At 34.8% G+C, this 12,512-nt stretch overlaps 1 protein-coding gene across 1 annotated transcript in view; it reads right to left on the bottom strand.

Moving 5' to 3' along the window:
* PPFIA2 (PTPRF interacting protein alpha 2) overlaps positions 1-12,512 on the bottom strand; it is a 374,120-nt gene that overhangs the window by 26,817 nt on the left and 334,791 nt on the right. The window lies entirely within an intron of this gene.

Raw genomic sequence — 12,512 nt, 5'->3', positions numbered from 1 at the left:
TATTATTATTATATTCTGTTTCAATTATTAAACTGTTTTTATCTCAACCCATGCGTTTTCTCACTTTTACTCTTCCAATTCTCTCCCCCATCCCACTGCGGGGGGGGAGTGAGCGAACGGCTGTGTGGTGCTCAGTTGCCGACTGAGGTTAAACCACGAGAATTGGTGACTGCAGTTCAGTTTTCCTTACAAAAACATACAACTGATCACAGGAGGAAGAAGGGACGAGTACCCTAAAGAGTGTGACTCCCTCTTCCTTTCATTACAAAGATAGGGTTTGGAGATCGTGAATAGCATTATACAGTTTCTCTAATTTGGAAGATGCTTTGCAGGGGAATGTGGGAATTTTCTCCTCCTAAGACTTTGTCAGACGAGTACTACGTATTACAATGTGTCCACTTTGCATTAGTAAGGAGGTAGGGAATTAAAATGTAATTATTTCCATGCTCGTTTAGTTTTTTTGCAACGTATGAAAACAAGCTGATAAGGAAGAGTTGACATTAATTAGGCATTACTATAAATGCTATTATTTTGCAGATAGCGGTTTAAACCACTTACTACCACTGGAATGAATTCCAAATTAAAGCTGTATTTTTAAAGATAACATTATTACTGTTCAAGAATAAAACCCTCTTCCTGGAGACATTACGGGAGTAACTGCAATATGCTATTTAAAATGTATCATTACCCTGAGCCTGGTTTTGCAAAGTCAGGAAATTTCATGAACATCAACTTTTTAGCATTCATCCAAAATTCGAGAGATGCTTGTATTTGTCTGTTCAGAGACAGTGCCTCAAAGTGGGCTGTCTTCACTCTTTTATCAAAGACAGGAAAAAAAAAAACCCACAAAACACATCATGTCAAGTTGTATTGTGGAGTTGTGTGTCAGAGAAGCGGGGTTGCCTCCCTAGCACTGACTTCTGATGATTAAACCTCCCCAGAATTACTTCCTAAAGATACTGTTACAGTGGGCCATTTTCTTTAGCACCATTCTTCTGAGAGCCAGATACAACTGCCCAAATCAACCTACCAAGCTGAGAGCACAACTGTCTCATACCACGGGGACTATGAAATGCTTCAATATTCCTCTGGACAGCAGAGGTACATGGGAGCAAGAGGAAGGGGGAAAATAAGAGCAAAACTATGATATTGATATTATAAACAAATTTTCTATTTCATATATATCCTTCCCTTGCACTGGGAAAATCCTAGCTCAGTATCAGCAGCCCTCACCAACTCACTGCATAAAACTCAATGAACTTTATTAAAAATAAGACTCATCTTTAAATAGACTTTGTGTAGGAAGTTAACAAGATCTTGATTTAAAGCATGTCATTCCATGACATTCAATTTTCTTTATGAAGATGCGGCTCCCCCCCATGAAGCAAACAAGAAATAACAGCTTATGATTTCTGATACACATAATGCAAACACTCTGTGTAGTACACAAAGTCCAAACACTGTCTTGATGAATCTTGAACAATTTTTCAACACAGATCTTCATACTTCTGCAAATAATAGCATTTACTCTGATAGTTCTAGTAGGGTTCACATGAAAAGTCCTCAGGGATATTATATTGCACATATTATAATGTCTCTTCGTTAAAATGTAATCATAAATGTGAGATAAATTGAAAATGAGGCACGGTGAAGTCAAGGGCCAAATCAAGTTTGTAAAATAGCCAAAATTTTTAAATAAATTCTGCTTGTAACGGGCAATTTAGATTCTATGAAATGGCCTTTACTCATAGACTTTTTCTCAACAGATGAAAGTGTTTACCTAGCAGATCCTCTGATTATTATTATTATTACTGACACTATCATGATTATTATTATCACCAATACTAAAATGCTTAGTTTACAATGAAATATTATACATGATTGGTTTCTAGAAGAGAAACAGACAGAAACAATAGACCAAATCTGCTATATTTGTCTGAGTAATCCTATGATTTCAAGTTAAGATTAAACACATCTGCCTCTTGAAAGCTAACATACTCACATTCAAAGACTGCAAAATTCAGGAGAGAGCATTTCTAATGAATTAAGCTGGATTTGGATTTTATCTTTTCTATTGTCATTTGCTAAATATTTAAGAGAGGCTAGAATCCTGTAGCTAAGGTCATTTTATGACAAAATAAGGTAGTTGAATTTGTGTAAATTAATAATGATGTAACTTGTTATTTTTTATTAGACATTTTATATTTTATCTATTTATTTTCTGTAAGACTATAAATGTTTCTAAAGTAGGAAATAGAAAAAAAAAAGAGACTCAGACTTGATATTGCTATATAATGCTGTTTTAATTTAATCTGAAAGGATTCATCTGATTTAAAGACTGCACTAATTGGAAACTGGGTCAGATCTTGTTTCAACTTTAGCACTTAAGTGACCTGGCTTTTAAATGACCTGAAATCCTCATTCTTTCTCCTTTTTGATACTTGATATAATAGTCAGACTGAAAACAATGGAAAAAATTCAATTTCCATTTTTTTCAATATGTTTTGTATCCAATTTTAAGGAATTTTCAGAAAAAATGACTGAAATACAGAAGTCAAGATGCAACTAATAAATAAAAGGTTTTAAATCTATAAAACAAGGAAGTATAACCTGAAATTTAACAGCATCCCAGATAACACAGATTAGCAAAGCAGGTTTAACAATGCTGTAATTATTCTATATAGGTGTACATTTTAAGGGCAAAATGTAAACTGAAGGGCAGCATTCTTTTTTCTGAAGACATATATTAAGCTAAGTGAAGCATGTTCAGGAATGCTTAATACAGACCCTAACAAATTAGAGCTGCAGAGAGCTACTATTAAAAAAATAATAAAACACCTGTGAAATAAACAGACATAATACATAGCCTTGCAATCTTGTATGTAGTGTACTACATTAGAGACCCCCTGGAGTTCCCAGATTGATTTAATGTTATCAAATCTATTTTTATAAAGCCATTTCATAATCACATATTCTAAATTAATGTGGTAATCCCTGTTATCTTTGGGTTTTTTATCCTTACACCTTTAGAAAGTTATAGCTCATACATGCTTTGAACGGATGAAATTTTCTCCTTAACTTCCAAAAATTATTCAAGAAGAAAATAACATTTGTACGATAGATCACAGAGGAGATGAAGATTTTAAACTTGCTATCAGGTTAACAATTAAAAAAAAAAAAACAAACCAGAAAAAAATGAACTGGTGAAAAAGAAAATAGTAAAATTATATGCACAAATGAAATATTATTGTGGTACTACAGAGCATGAGGGCTCAAACAGAAAAAAAGAAATTGCGTACTCTGGATTACTAGAGTGTTTACAAGTTTGAGTCCTCTGTGATTTAATTAAACAGAATTTATGCCTTAACAACATTTGTTGATCTAGGCCTTCACTCTCAAGATTTTTCCACTGACTTAAACTTTCAAATGTCTTTGTGATTCTGGCCTTTAGACCTCCCAAAATGTGTTTATTTAAAAAAATTGACGGAAGTTATCTCTAAGTAGTTAATCCATTCTGTTAAGCCCTGCAGCAGCAAGTCCTGACCTGAATTTGTGTATGCTTCTTGAGGTTTACCATTATTTTTGAATACTTTGAAAGTTTTCATTTGGGTCAGTTTTCTGCATGGATTTGTTACATAAAGTTCACAGAAAAACAAAAAGAAATAATAAAACACAGAAAATAAACATGGTGCTGAAAATGAATATGTTCAGCAGCCATGGTGTTTTAACTTACCCAGATATGCTTTTCATGAGATGGAGAGAGATGAATGCAAAAAAAAGCACATAAATGTTAATGAACATATAGTAGTCCATAAAAAAAATAAATCATATGATAGATAAAATAATACCACCTTTATTACTACGGAAATCTTTCTAACTGGTCTTTGAATGCTTTAAAGTAGTTAAATGTTCTTGTGAAGAACAGATGCATCTGTCAAAATGAGATTTACATTAAACTGATGTTGGCTATTTATTAGGTACCACTCAGCACAGCACATCTTCCACCTGCAATACATATTTGTGCCAAAGATCTGTAAACACAGTGAATGTGGAATAGATTTTTCAAATCAAAGCATTTTGCCCTGATTTGAAGAATTTCATAGTGATTTTTGTGTAACACCAAAAATCCTGAAAATCCCAAACCTGTGGATTTCGGCAAATTACCATAGAGACACAGTAAAATTGAGTGGACTACAAACCAAGGTTTACTTTTCTATGTGCACTTTACTAATATTTTAGCAAAATATCTCATAGTAATCATAAATGACCTAGACTCGGGGTTTTTTGGTGGTTTTTTTTTTTTAAATATGCAGATTTCACGTACATAGATGACTAACATTTGTAATGGTTATTTATGCCATGCAGTATTTTAATTTCAGCAGTCATACTAACACTAGATTAGTAGCAATACTGGCGTGAGTGATTTGCCCACTACTGTTCTTGCCAATATAATTGGTAACAGTATCTGTAGGAGAAAGCAGGATGCCATTGCTGATAATAAACTTTCTTCAGCATCCTTTAATTGCCATCATAAAAAGAAAATTATATGCCTGAATGAAACCCAGACATCTCAGAATATTATATTTCTATTAACAAATGATTTACAGAGATATAAAAATGCTTGGTAGATATAGCTGTAGAAAACTTGGGACTGAAAAGCCTGTGCTCTGATTCAGTAAGAAGAGGTTGCAGACATTTCAGTGAGTTCAGGAGGGTGCTGGTTTCAAGATCTTAAATTTTGTTTTCACATGTGTGAGACCAGCAGAACAGCTGGGAGAGAGGAGAGAAAGTACGATACAGAAAAGTAGATGGAAACAAATGACAAATATATACACAGAAAGTTTAGGAAAGGAAAATTAAGGAAGGGAAGAACAACGAAGGTATGCAATATAAATAAAGGACTAGAGAACTATTCAAACAATTACCAAATCTGATGGAAGTAGCACTATAACTGAATATGCATTCATGATTCATTCTCATTTTCTGCTGAGCTAACTGTAAAGACTGACTTGAACACCTTTGCTGGAAAAGCTTTGACCTTCCAGAGTCTATTGAACCAGAACTCCCACTTCTCACATCTTCCTCTGAACACTCCTTTGGGTATGGGTAGAGAGAAATAAACAGGGGGATTAATTGGAATGCGAGTCATTTTCTGGCAGCTTTAATGAGTTGGCAGTTTGCAGTCGCTTGGGGACAACTTATGGGTCCTGAAGGCCATTCCAGTTTCCCCCATTATAGAAGCAGAGGATCAAGGGACATTCCTTCTGAGCATCTTGTCCACAGAATAATAAAATACAGCAGAAAAAAAATGGATCTTTAAATTCTAGCTTTCACCTTTTCATAAGACAACCATTTTATCACCATTTTATTGAAGGAACACAACGACTTCCCTTAGACATATATTAAACTAAAAGTTATGTAGAATTTTTTTCCTCTGCTGTGTTTTATCCATTCTTCCCTTAAACCCTAATTCTACAGTTAATCTGACAGGATATTTGCATCTGCTGGTGATCATCGTTTAGAAAGCCAGCTGCATGCATGAGGGTAGATGCTTACATTTATCCAGAAATCCCAAATTGCAATAGATAGGCCAATATGTGTAGATAAGGCAGGGACTGGGGCTTTGTTTGATTAAAAACTTGCAACTTGTTGATACAAATATCCTTATTTTTTATGAGGAAAAGCATAAGAAAAACTTGGCAAAGGATAAAAATATTATTTTAAAAATACAAGATTTTTAAAAATATGTGAGTTTGATATAGAATAAAATATGTTGTATCAATTTTTTCATCCTCAGAATAATCTAGTAAGGTTTAATAATCCTCTGCAAGATAAATACCCATATATCCTTACATTTGTAATGCTAAAAAGGCTCCAAGTATCAATGTAATAGCAGGATAAATTTTTAACATTGCAAAAGCTTTGACTGACTAATGATTTGAAAGGGTCTCCAGTAAGTGTTAAAAATGTTTGCTAAAGGAATTAAGTTAAAAAAAGAAAATTCATCTTTATGTATGTCTCAAGGATTAGACACCAATCCAGCCAAGAGAAAATCATGGTGGACACAGCAGACAATCCTAAACTGCATAGCAAAACACTGAATACCTCTCCTGCCTCCACCGGAATGAGAAAATAGAAAATAATAGCTACTGAACACAGTATTGTTTGCTAGAAAGGGAGGAAGAACTAAAGATCAGTCTGAAAGCTACTAACAACATCAGGTAGTTTCTCATAGATGAGATAGGAAGGGAAGAAATTAAATGCAAAACTTAAATTTTCCTAAAGATTCAGTAAATGAAAGACTGGGGGGAAAAAAAAGGCATTGTATTCTTAAGAGCCACTGTAAAAAAATAAATCATGTACGTTTAGGATATAATGGTGTTTAATAAGCATTATGTATACAGGAACATTAGATAGATGGCACAGAAAAAGACCTTAATTAATCCAATTGGATTCATTTTTTCAAAATGTGTGCAATGAAGAAAATAATTAGAAACAGCTATTTGTATACTGCAGAAGACAGAGATTATTTGTAGTCACAAATACACTATGTCAAATTCTAATTGCAGCTGCACACATAAAACCTAATTAAAGGGGCATTGTGTGGATTCAAAAGCAACTAAATAACTACAGCGTTTCAAACACTTATTCCACAAAAAGGTCTACCTAGACGTTTTTTCAAGTAGCCTATTGACAGGGATCTAAAACTTAGATTTGCCTGTAAAAAAATGGAAGTCCCAGTGTTTTGTTTTCTTTTACTGATTTTATTTAAATGTGGAGTATCACAACATGTGGCCTATCTTCTGTGACTTCACTCTATCATCTCCCAATTTTTGAAGGATATATACAAATGAAAACCAACAAAAGAAAAGGACTGAAGCATTATTAGGAATTTGTCAAATTTATCAAAGGAACTTATCAACATTTATCGCTCTTTTTTTTTCTAGGTAGAAAGGAAGAAGAGTCAATTAACACAACATGCTCTTCTGTTCATATTCACTGTAGTCAGCGGAGACTTAACAGCATTGCAGTTCTCTCTGCAAGGTTAATTATAAGGCTATGAATACTAAGAATTTATTTTTACACCATAATTTTACATATGAGAATTACTTAGGTCTTGATTTTACAAGTCTTTATTCATGTATGTAAGCATATGTATGTGTCCTGGCATATCAAGGCTTTTCTGCAATCCACTTGAAGGCAGGAGGCTCTATCTGGCAAATAAAACCCCCATACCTGTGGAGTAAATCTCCCCCAAACAGTTTCATAGGAAAGAATGGTTTACATTGATTTTCCTTGGAAAATATAAACCTCACACCTTAAGCTTGTTTTGGAAATGTGGAATCAATAGATTCTTGTCCAGAGTCAAATCAAACAAAATTGAAGAAAAAAAGTGAAGCTAAAGCTCTGCTCTTGACTTATCCTAACACCGCCAGATGACTAGGAGTGATAGCATTGTGATACAGTGCAGTTATTTCATCAGCTATGAGGTAAGTAATGATTGTTATTCGAACGCTCCTATTAACAAACTGGAGAATTTATCAGCTTCTGGGCTGGAATCCTGTCAATATGATTCAGGCTAGCTGACTTGCATGTAAATTTTTTTTCATAGAAATAATTTGTATTTGGGATTGCTGAGGAAGCAATGGCATAGGCCAATCTCAAACTGTACTAGCAGCATGCACAAGGTCAAATCCACCTCCGTGTGGCAATCTAGGACTACATAGCACTTAAATGTCTCTCAAACCTTGCCTTATGTTGCTGCCTTGCACAGGATGAAATAAACACATCCTGTAAAATATCAGTGATTATGACCAACCATTACATGCTTTTAAGCAACACAGAAGACATATACGTCTTGTCTCTCTTCAGCATGCTTCCTTCTTCAGGCGGATACTTACTTGCTGCAACATTGCATATTGTTGCAGATCAAATCAAACATTCCATTTGAAAAGGATATATATTACTGGCACTCAGAGCTGTACTGCACTTTGAAAGACAAAGCAACACTCTTTAGAGCTGTATTTGCCACCAGTGAGGCTTCTGGGTAAGGACGATTTGACATCAATCCTGAGCAAAACTACGGACAAGGAGAATACAATTGACGTTCACTAGGACAGTTATAGAAAAAGGGAAGCAAACATGGCTCTATTTGTTGATAATATTTCAAGTTTGGCTGAGTTCATTGTTAAAGACGACTTTTACAAAGGGTTCATCGTACCGTATTTTAGTGAAAAGAACAGTAAAACATTTATAGAGCTTCTGTTAAGTGCCTTAATTTGCTGCCTGAGTTGAGGTCAGTGGGGATATGTATTTTTAAGGGGGATACAGATTATTTGATTTTTGGCACAGTGTTATCTACTTTTTTTCTGAGGTATGAATTGTCTTGTGGGACACACGCTGATCAACTTCTGATGTCCCAGAGGACACTATGCCTGTGTCCAAACGCTCCACGAACCTTTATGAGTTGCGATACAAACTGGACTGACCTGAAACTTCCTATGCTGGGTCCCAGCTTGGGCTATCATGACAACCCTGAGTGAATGCCAAGGCCAAGTTATTGTGCACTGTCATATTATTTGGTGCAAACACACCCACGAAGGATGATTTTATGAACAGCTGGGACAGTGTATACACACTCACGGAGAAAAGGCACCTACAAAATTCAGAATTGGAAATTAGGTAACCATTTTTCACAGGGGAAATTAGGTAACCATTTTTCACAGAGAGACTGATTACTCACTAGAAAAAAAGTACTAAGAGAAAAGCTCCATTCCTTATTTCAGTGATGGGTGCCTTCTGGAAAGTATATCTTAGCTAAATAAAATTTATTATTTAGATCAGTGCAAATTATTTGAATCATTAGAGGATTCAAATGAATGTAATGGCGACATAGAGGGTATCAGCGCCATTAATGCTTTTAGTCCTAAACTCTGAGTTTTCTTGAAGAAGCTACTCGTTAGGCAAACAGGCTCAGAGTCAGAGAAAAGGCAGAAGACATTATATACAAAATATTAACAGCTTTCGTATAGAACAAGTGAAGTGGAATAGAAAGGCTAGTTTAAGTAATAAAAATGCAGTGCATTGTTATTTGTCACACCCCAACATCACTTATTTTCACCAAATAATGGAATAACACCCTAAACATTCTAAATACCCCAACATTCATTTTTTGTTTTCTAGGACTGCATGCTCAATTTACAAATAGTAAGACTTGAAGTTTTAACACTAACTAGAGCTGTCATATATTTAATGTCTGAGAGTAAACATCTATGGATGATTCAGGCAAATTAAGTTCATCTTTTCAGATGATTTTAGGAACATGTTGGGTCTAATAAAAAAAATTCTACACAGCTTCCTTAATTTCTCTTTGATGCCTTAGGAGAAAGACTTGTTACTAGTAAATCTACTGTAATAACCAAATGTTGGATGAATAGAGACTCTTGTTTGAGGTTTATAAATGTCTGGCATATCACTGAGACAAACTGTTAATTACATTTTAATGATGCCTAAGTAGTCAATTGAAACTGAAGGAAATTTTACATCTAAATAGCATCTTCTAAGCAAGAACTAGGAAAACTTTGACATTTAGGTTAATGACACTCTAATCACCAGAGAGAGAATTGGTCTCCAAAATTATCATATTCTCTCATGAAACTTTTCAGAGTGAAATGTATTATTCAGTAATCTATTCTTTGCATGTAAATTGCTCTAAAATAGTGTAGCACACTGCAGTGTGTTTGTAACTCTATGAGGCCAGAGCAGGGTCAGTGCACATGCTTGCTACTCAGGGAGCAGGTGGCCAGGACACCTGGTGGACCATTAGTACCTACTGGCTGCAGCAGCTGACAATTTCAAACATCATGCTGCTTCATCCCTGCGGTAGGGGCATCCTTGCTGAATTACCGATGAAGTTGAATACATTGAAAAAATGCAAAATTAGAATTTTAGCATTCTAAGTTTTTTTTTTTCACTTAAGAGATTAATTCAACTGAAAGAAATACCATGGATAACATTTTAACAGGAATCCATCCTTTTATAAGAACTTCTATCGAATTTTAGTTTACTAACTCAAAGCTAATTGTAAACTCTGGTGACGTTAATGAGTACTGTGAGAATGTGTCGATCACAATGATGAATCAGACCTCTGGTTTCATGTCAAGGGAAGAATCCTTGCTCTCCTGCACCAGAACTACCATTGAACTGAAAGAGAAGTTCACTGAGCTGTTAACAGGGCTGAAAGCCATTTCACTTGACTTACGCATATAAGAGAGAAACACAAGTTCAGTATGTGGTATTGTTCCTGCTTTATAGAAAAGGGAATTGGCTCTGGGATCACTGTTTTGTGGGGTTTTTTTCCTAAGGAAGTAACAAAGCCAACATAAAGAAAGCTCTCCCAGACCTGAAACGTAATACAGAGGAGTACTTCCCTGCTTTAGCCTATCCCCTAACTATCCTTCTGGTGGGCCTGGTTCTCTTGGGGTTTTATGTCCTAATCCAAACTAGCCATAGAAATCCTTACAAGGTGAAGAGCTCTGCTCTCACTGTTCCAGAGACGGGGCTCACTGTCTCTGCAGGTTTGTAGGGCCTGTTTAGCAGTAAAAAGGAATCAAATGCTTGGACTTAAATCTTACTGCTATATCATGAGATTGCAAACGATTCTCAGACTTCTCTTAATACCTCTTATAAAGACCTCATACACATTACTATCATCCTTAATGTTACACAGCATGGTATTCCCATTTGCACTACCCAGATCAGTAATCTTGCAGCTACTGTATGTATTTGAAGGCTCTACTTCCAGAGGGAGTTAGGCATTGTTAAGTGTTGGCAAAAAGAAATCTGACCTACTGAGACAAATTTTTCATTTAAATGACTTTCTGGACTGTTTCAACTTAATACTTTCCAAGGTAAGACATGCAAATATGTGACTGCATTTTTTACACGGAAATGTTAATTCTATTACATCCTATTGATAGCTTGGCACCCTAATGACTATCATATACATGAGATTCTACTGAATTATCTCTAGCACAAAATGTTACATTTCTCCCATATTACTCCTCTACAACAACTATATTATATATATATATATATATATAAACTAGCAATGTCTGTTAATCTTTCTCTGATAGTAACTTAAGAGAAATCTTAAAAGCAGTTGTAAGGATTCCAAAGTGAGAAGCCATGATGACAGACAAATCTAAAGGAATGGGGAAAAAATTAAAAATCTTCATGACATAGGCATATAACATATACTTAGGATAAATAGTATACAGTTCAGACTAGATGAATAGCCATAGCCACAAAGGAAAGATTACTTTCCTTCCACCAGAGACCATTTTGGTTATATCTAATCCATAAAGAACGAAGGACAGACAGACACAGGAGAAAAAAAGGAAAGACTTGAAAAGCAGAAAGCATGGAAAAGTCTAATTGTGTGAGATTAGACAGAAGTCTAATAACAGAGTGTCTGTACACCTACTATTTCGAGATCCAAAACTTGGTAGCCACTGTCATATATGAAGTAGTCATGTCATGTATGCAGTAGTATGTACTGAGACTTATGGTATTTCATCCAGTTTAAGGAACTAACATATGAGAAAGTGAACAAAGTGAACACATTTGTCCCTTCAAAGTGATCTCAATACTGTGGTACCTTCAGTCCTCAGAGCTGGAAGATAAATAGGGACTGCAAAAAATAGGCTGCTGAAAATTCAATTATATTCTTTACGAATGGTAATGATGGTCTCAAAAATGCTTTCTAGATTTAGTAAAAAAGCATAGTAATGTACTCTTTACATCCATATATTTCTAAATGACGAATGAGTGATGAAAATGTATAGATAAGAAATACAGGGACAAGACTTATCAACGGCAATATCCCTGTGAATGTTATTGTGAGTTTCTTAATTGAATTTAAAATGTTTCTTCTCTCTCAGCTAGCACAATGAATGACTGCTTCTCTACCTTTAATTGCTAAATTGAGGCGGATTTAAATGGAACACTTACATTTGTACATTACATGGATGTGTACATTTAAAGTTATATTTCATCAGGAGCTGATTAAAAATATTCTACACGTAAATTTAAAGAGAAGTTGAAACATTATCCCTAGATTCTTTGGATTAGAATTGCAAATTCTCCTGAAACTTTGCAAAGGAACATTAAAATACTGAAAGAAACCTGAAAACCCTACAAATTTTAAAAACGAGGCTTTCAGAATCCAAATAATAGCACTAAAGTTAATGGTTATGGATGAAAAATAAACCTGTTTGTTTACAGAATGAATTTGCAAAGTCATTTTTAAGTACCATCTTTTTTCTCTGACACCCTTTAATTACACTGGAACTGTGATGCTGCCAAGAGGTTTCTTTTGTGTTTGTAGCTTTATTTTAATAGTTCTCCTTAGCTTCTGGCAGCTGCTGTGAGTCAGTGTACTGGTTTTACAAGGAGGTGCACCAAAGACAGCATTAAATTATTATATAATTTACGCGAACAAAAAGCTAGGT

This window comes from Aptenodytes forsteri, unplaced genomic scaffold (genome assembly GCF_000699145.1).
Source record: "Aptenodytes forsteri isolate BGI_AS27 unplaced genomic scaffold, ASM69914v1 Scaffold71, whole genome shotgun sequence".
NCBI classification, from domain to species: Eukaryota; Metazoa; Chordata; class Aves; order Sphenisciformes; family Spheniscidae; genus Aptenodytes; species Aptenodytes forsteri.
Note: the sequence above shows the minus strand (reverse complement) of the source record. Positions and strands in the feature narration are given on the sequence as shown.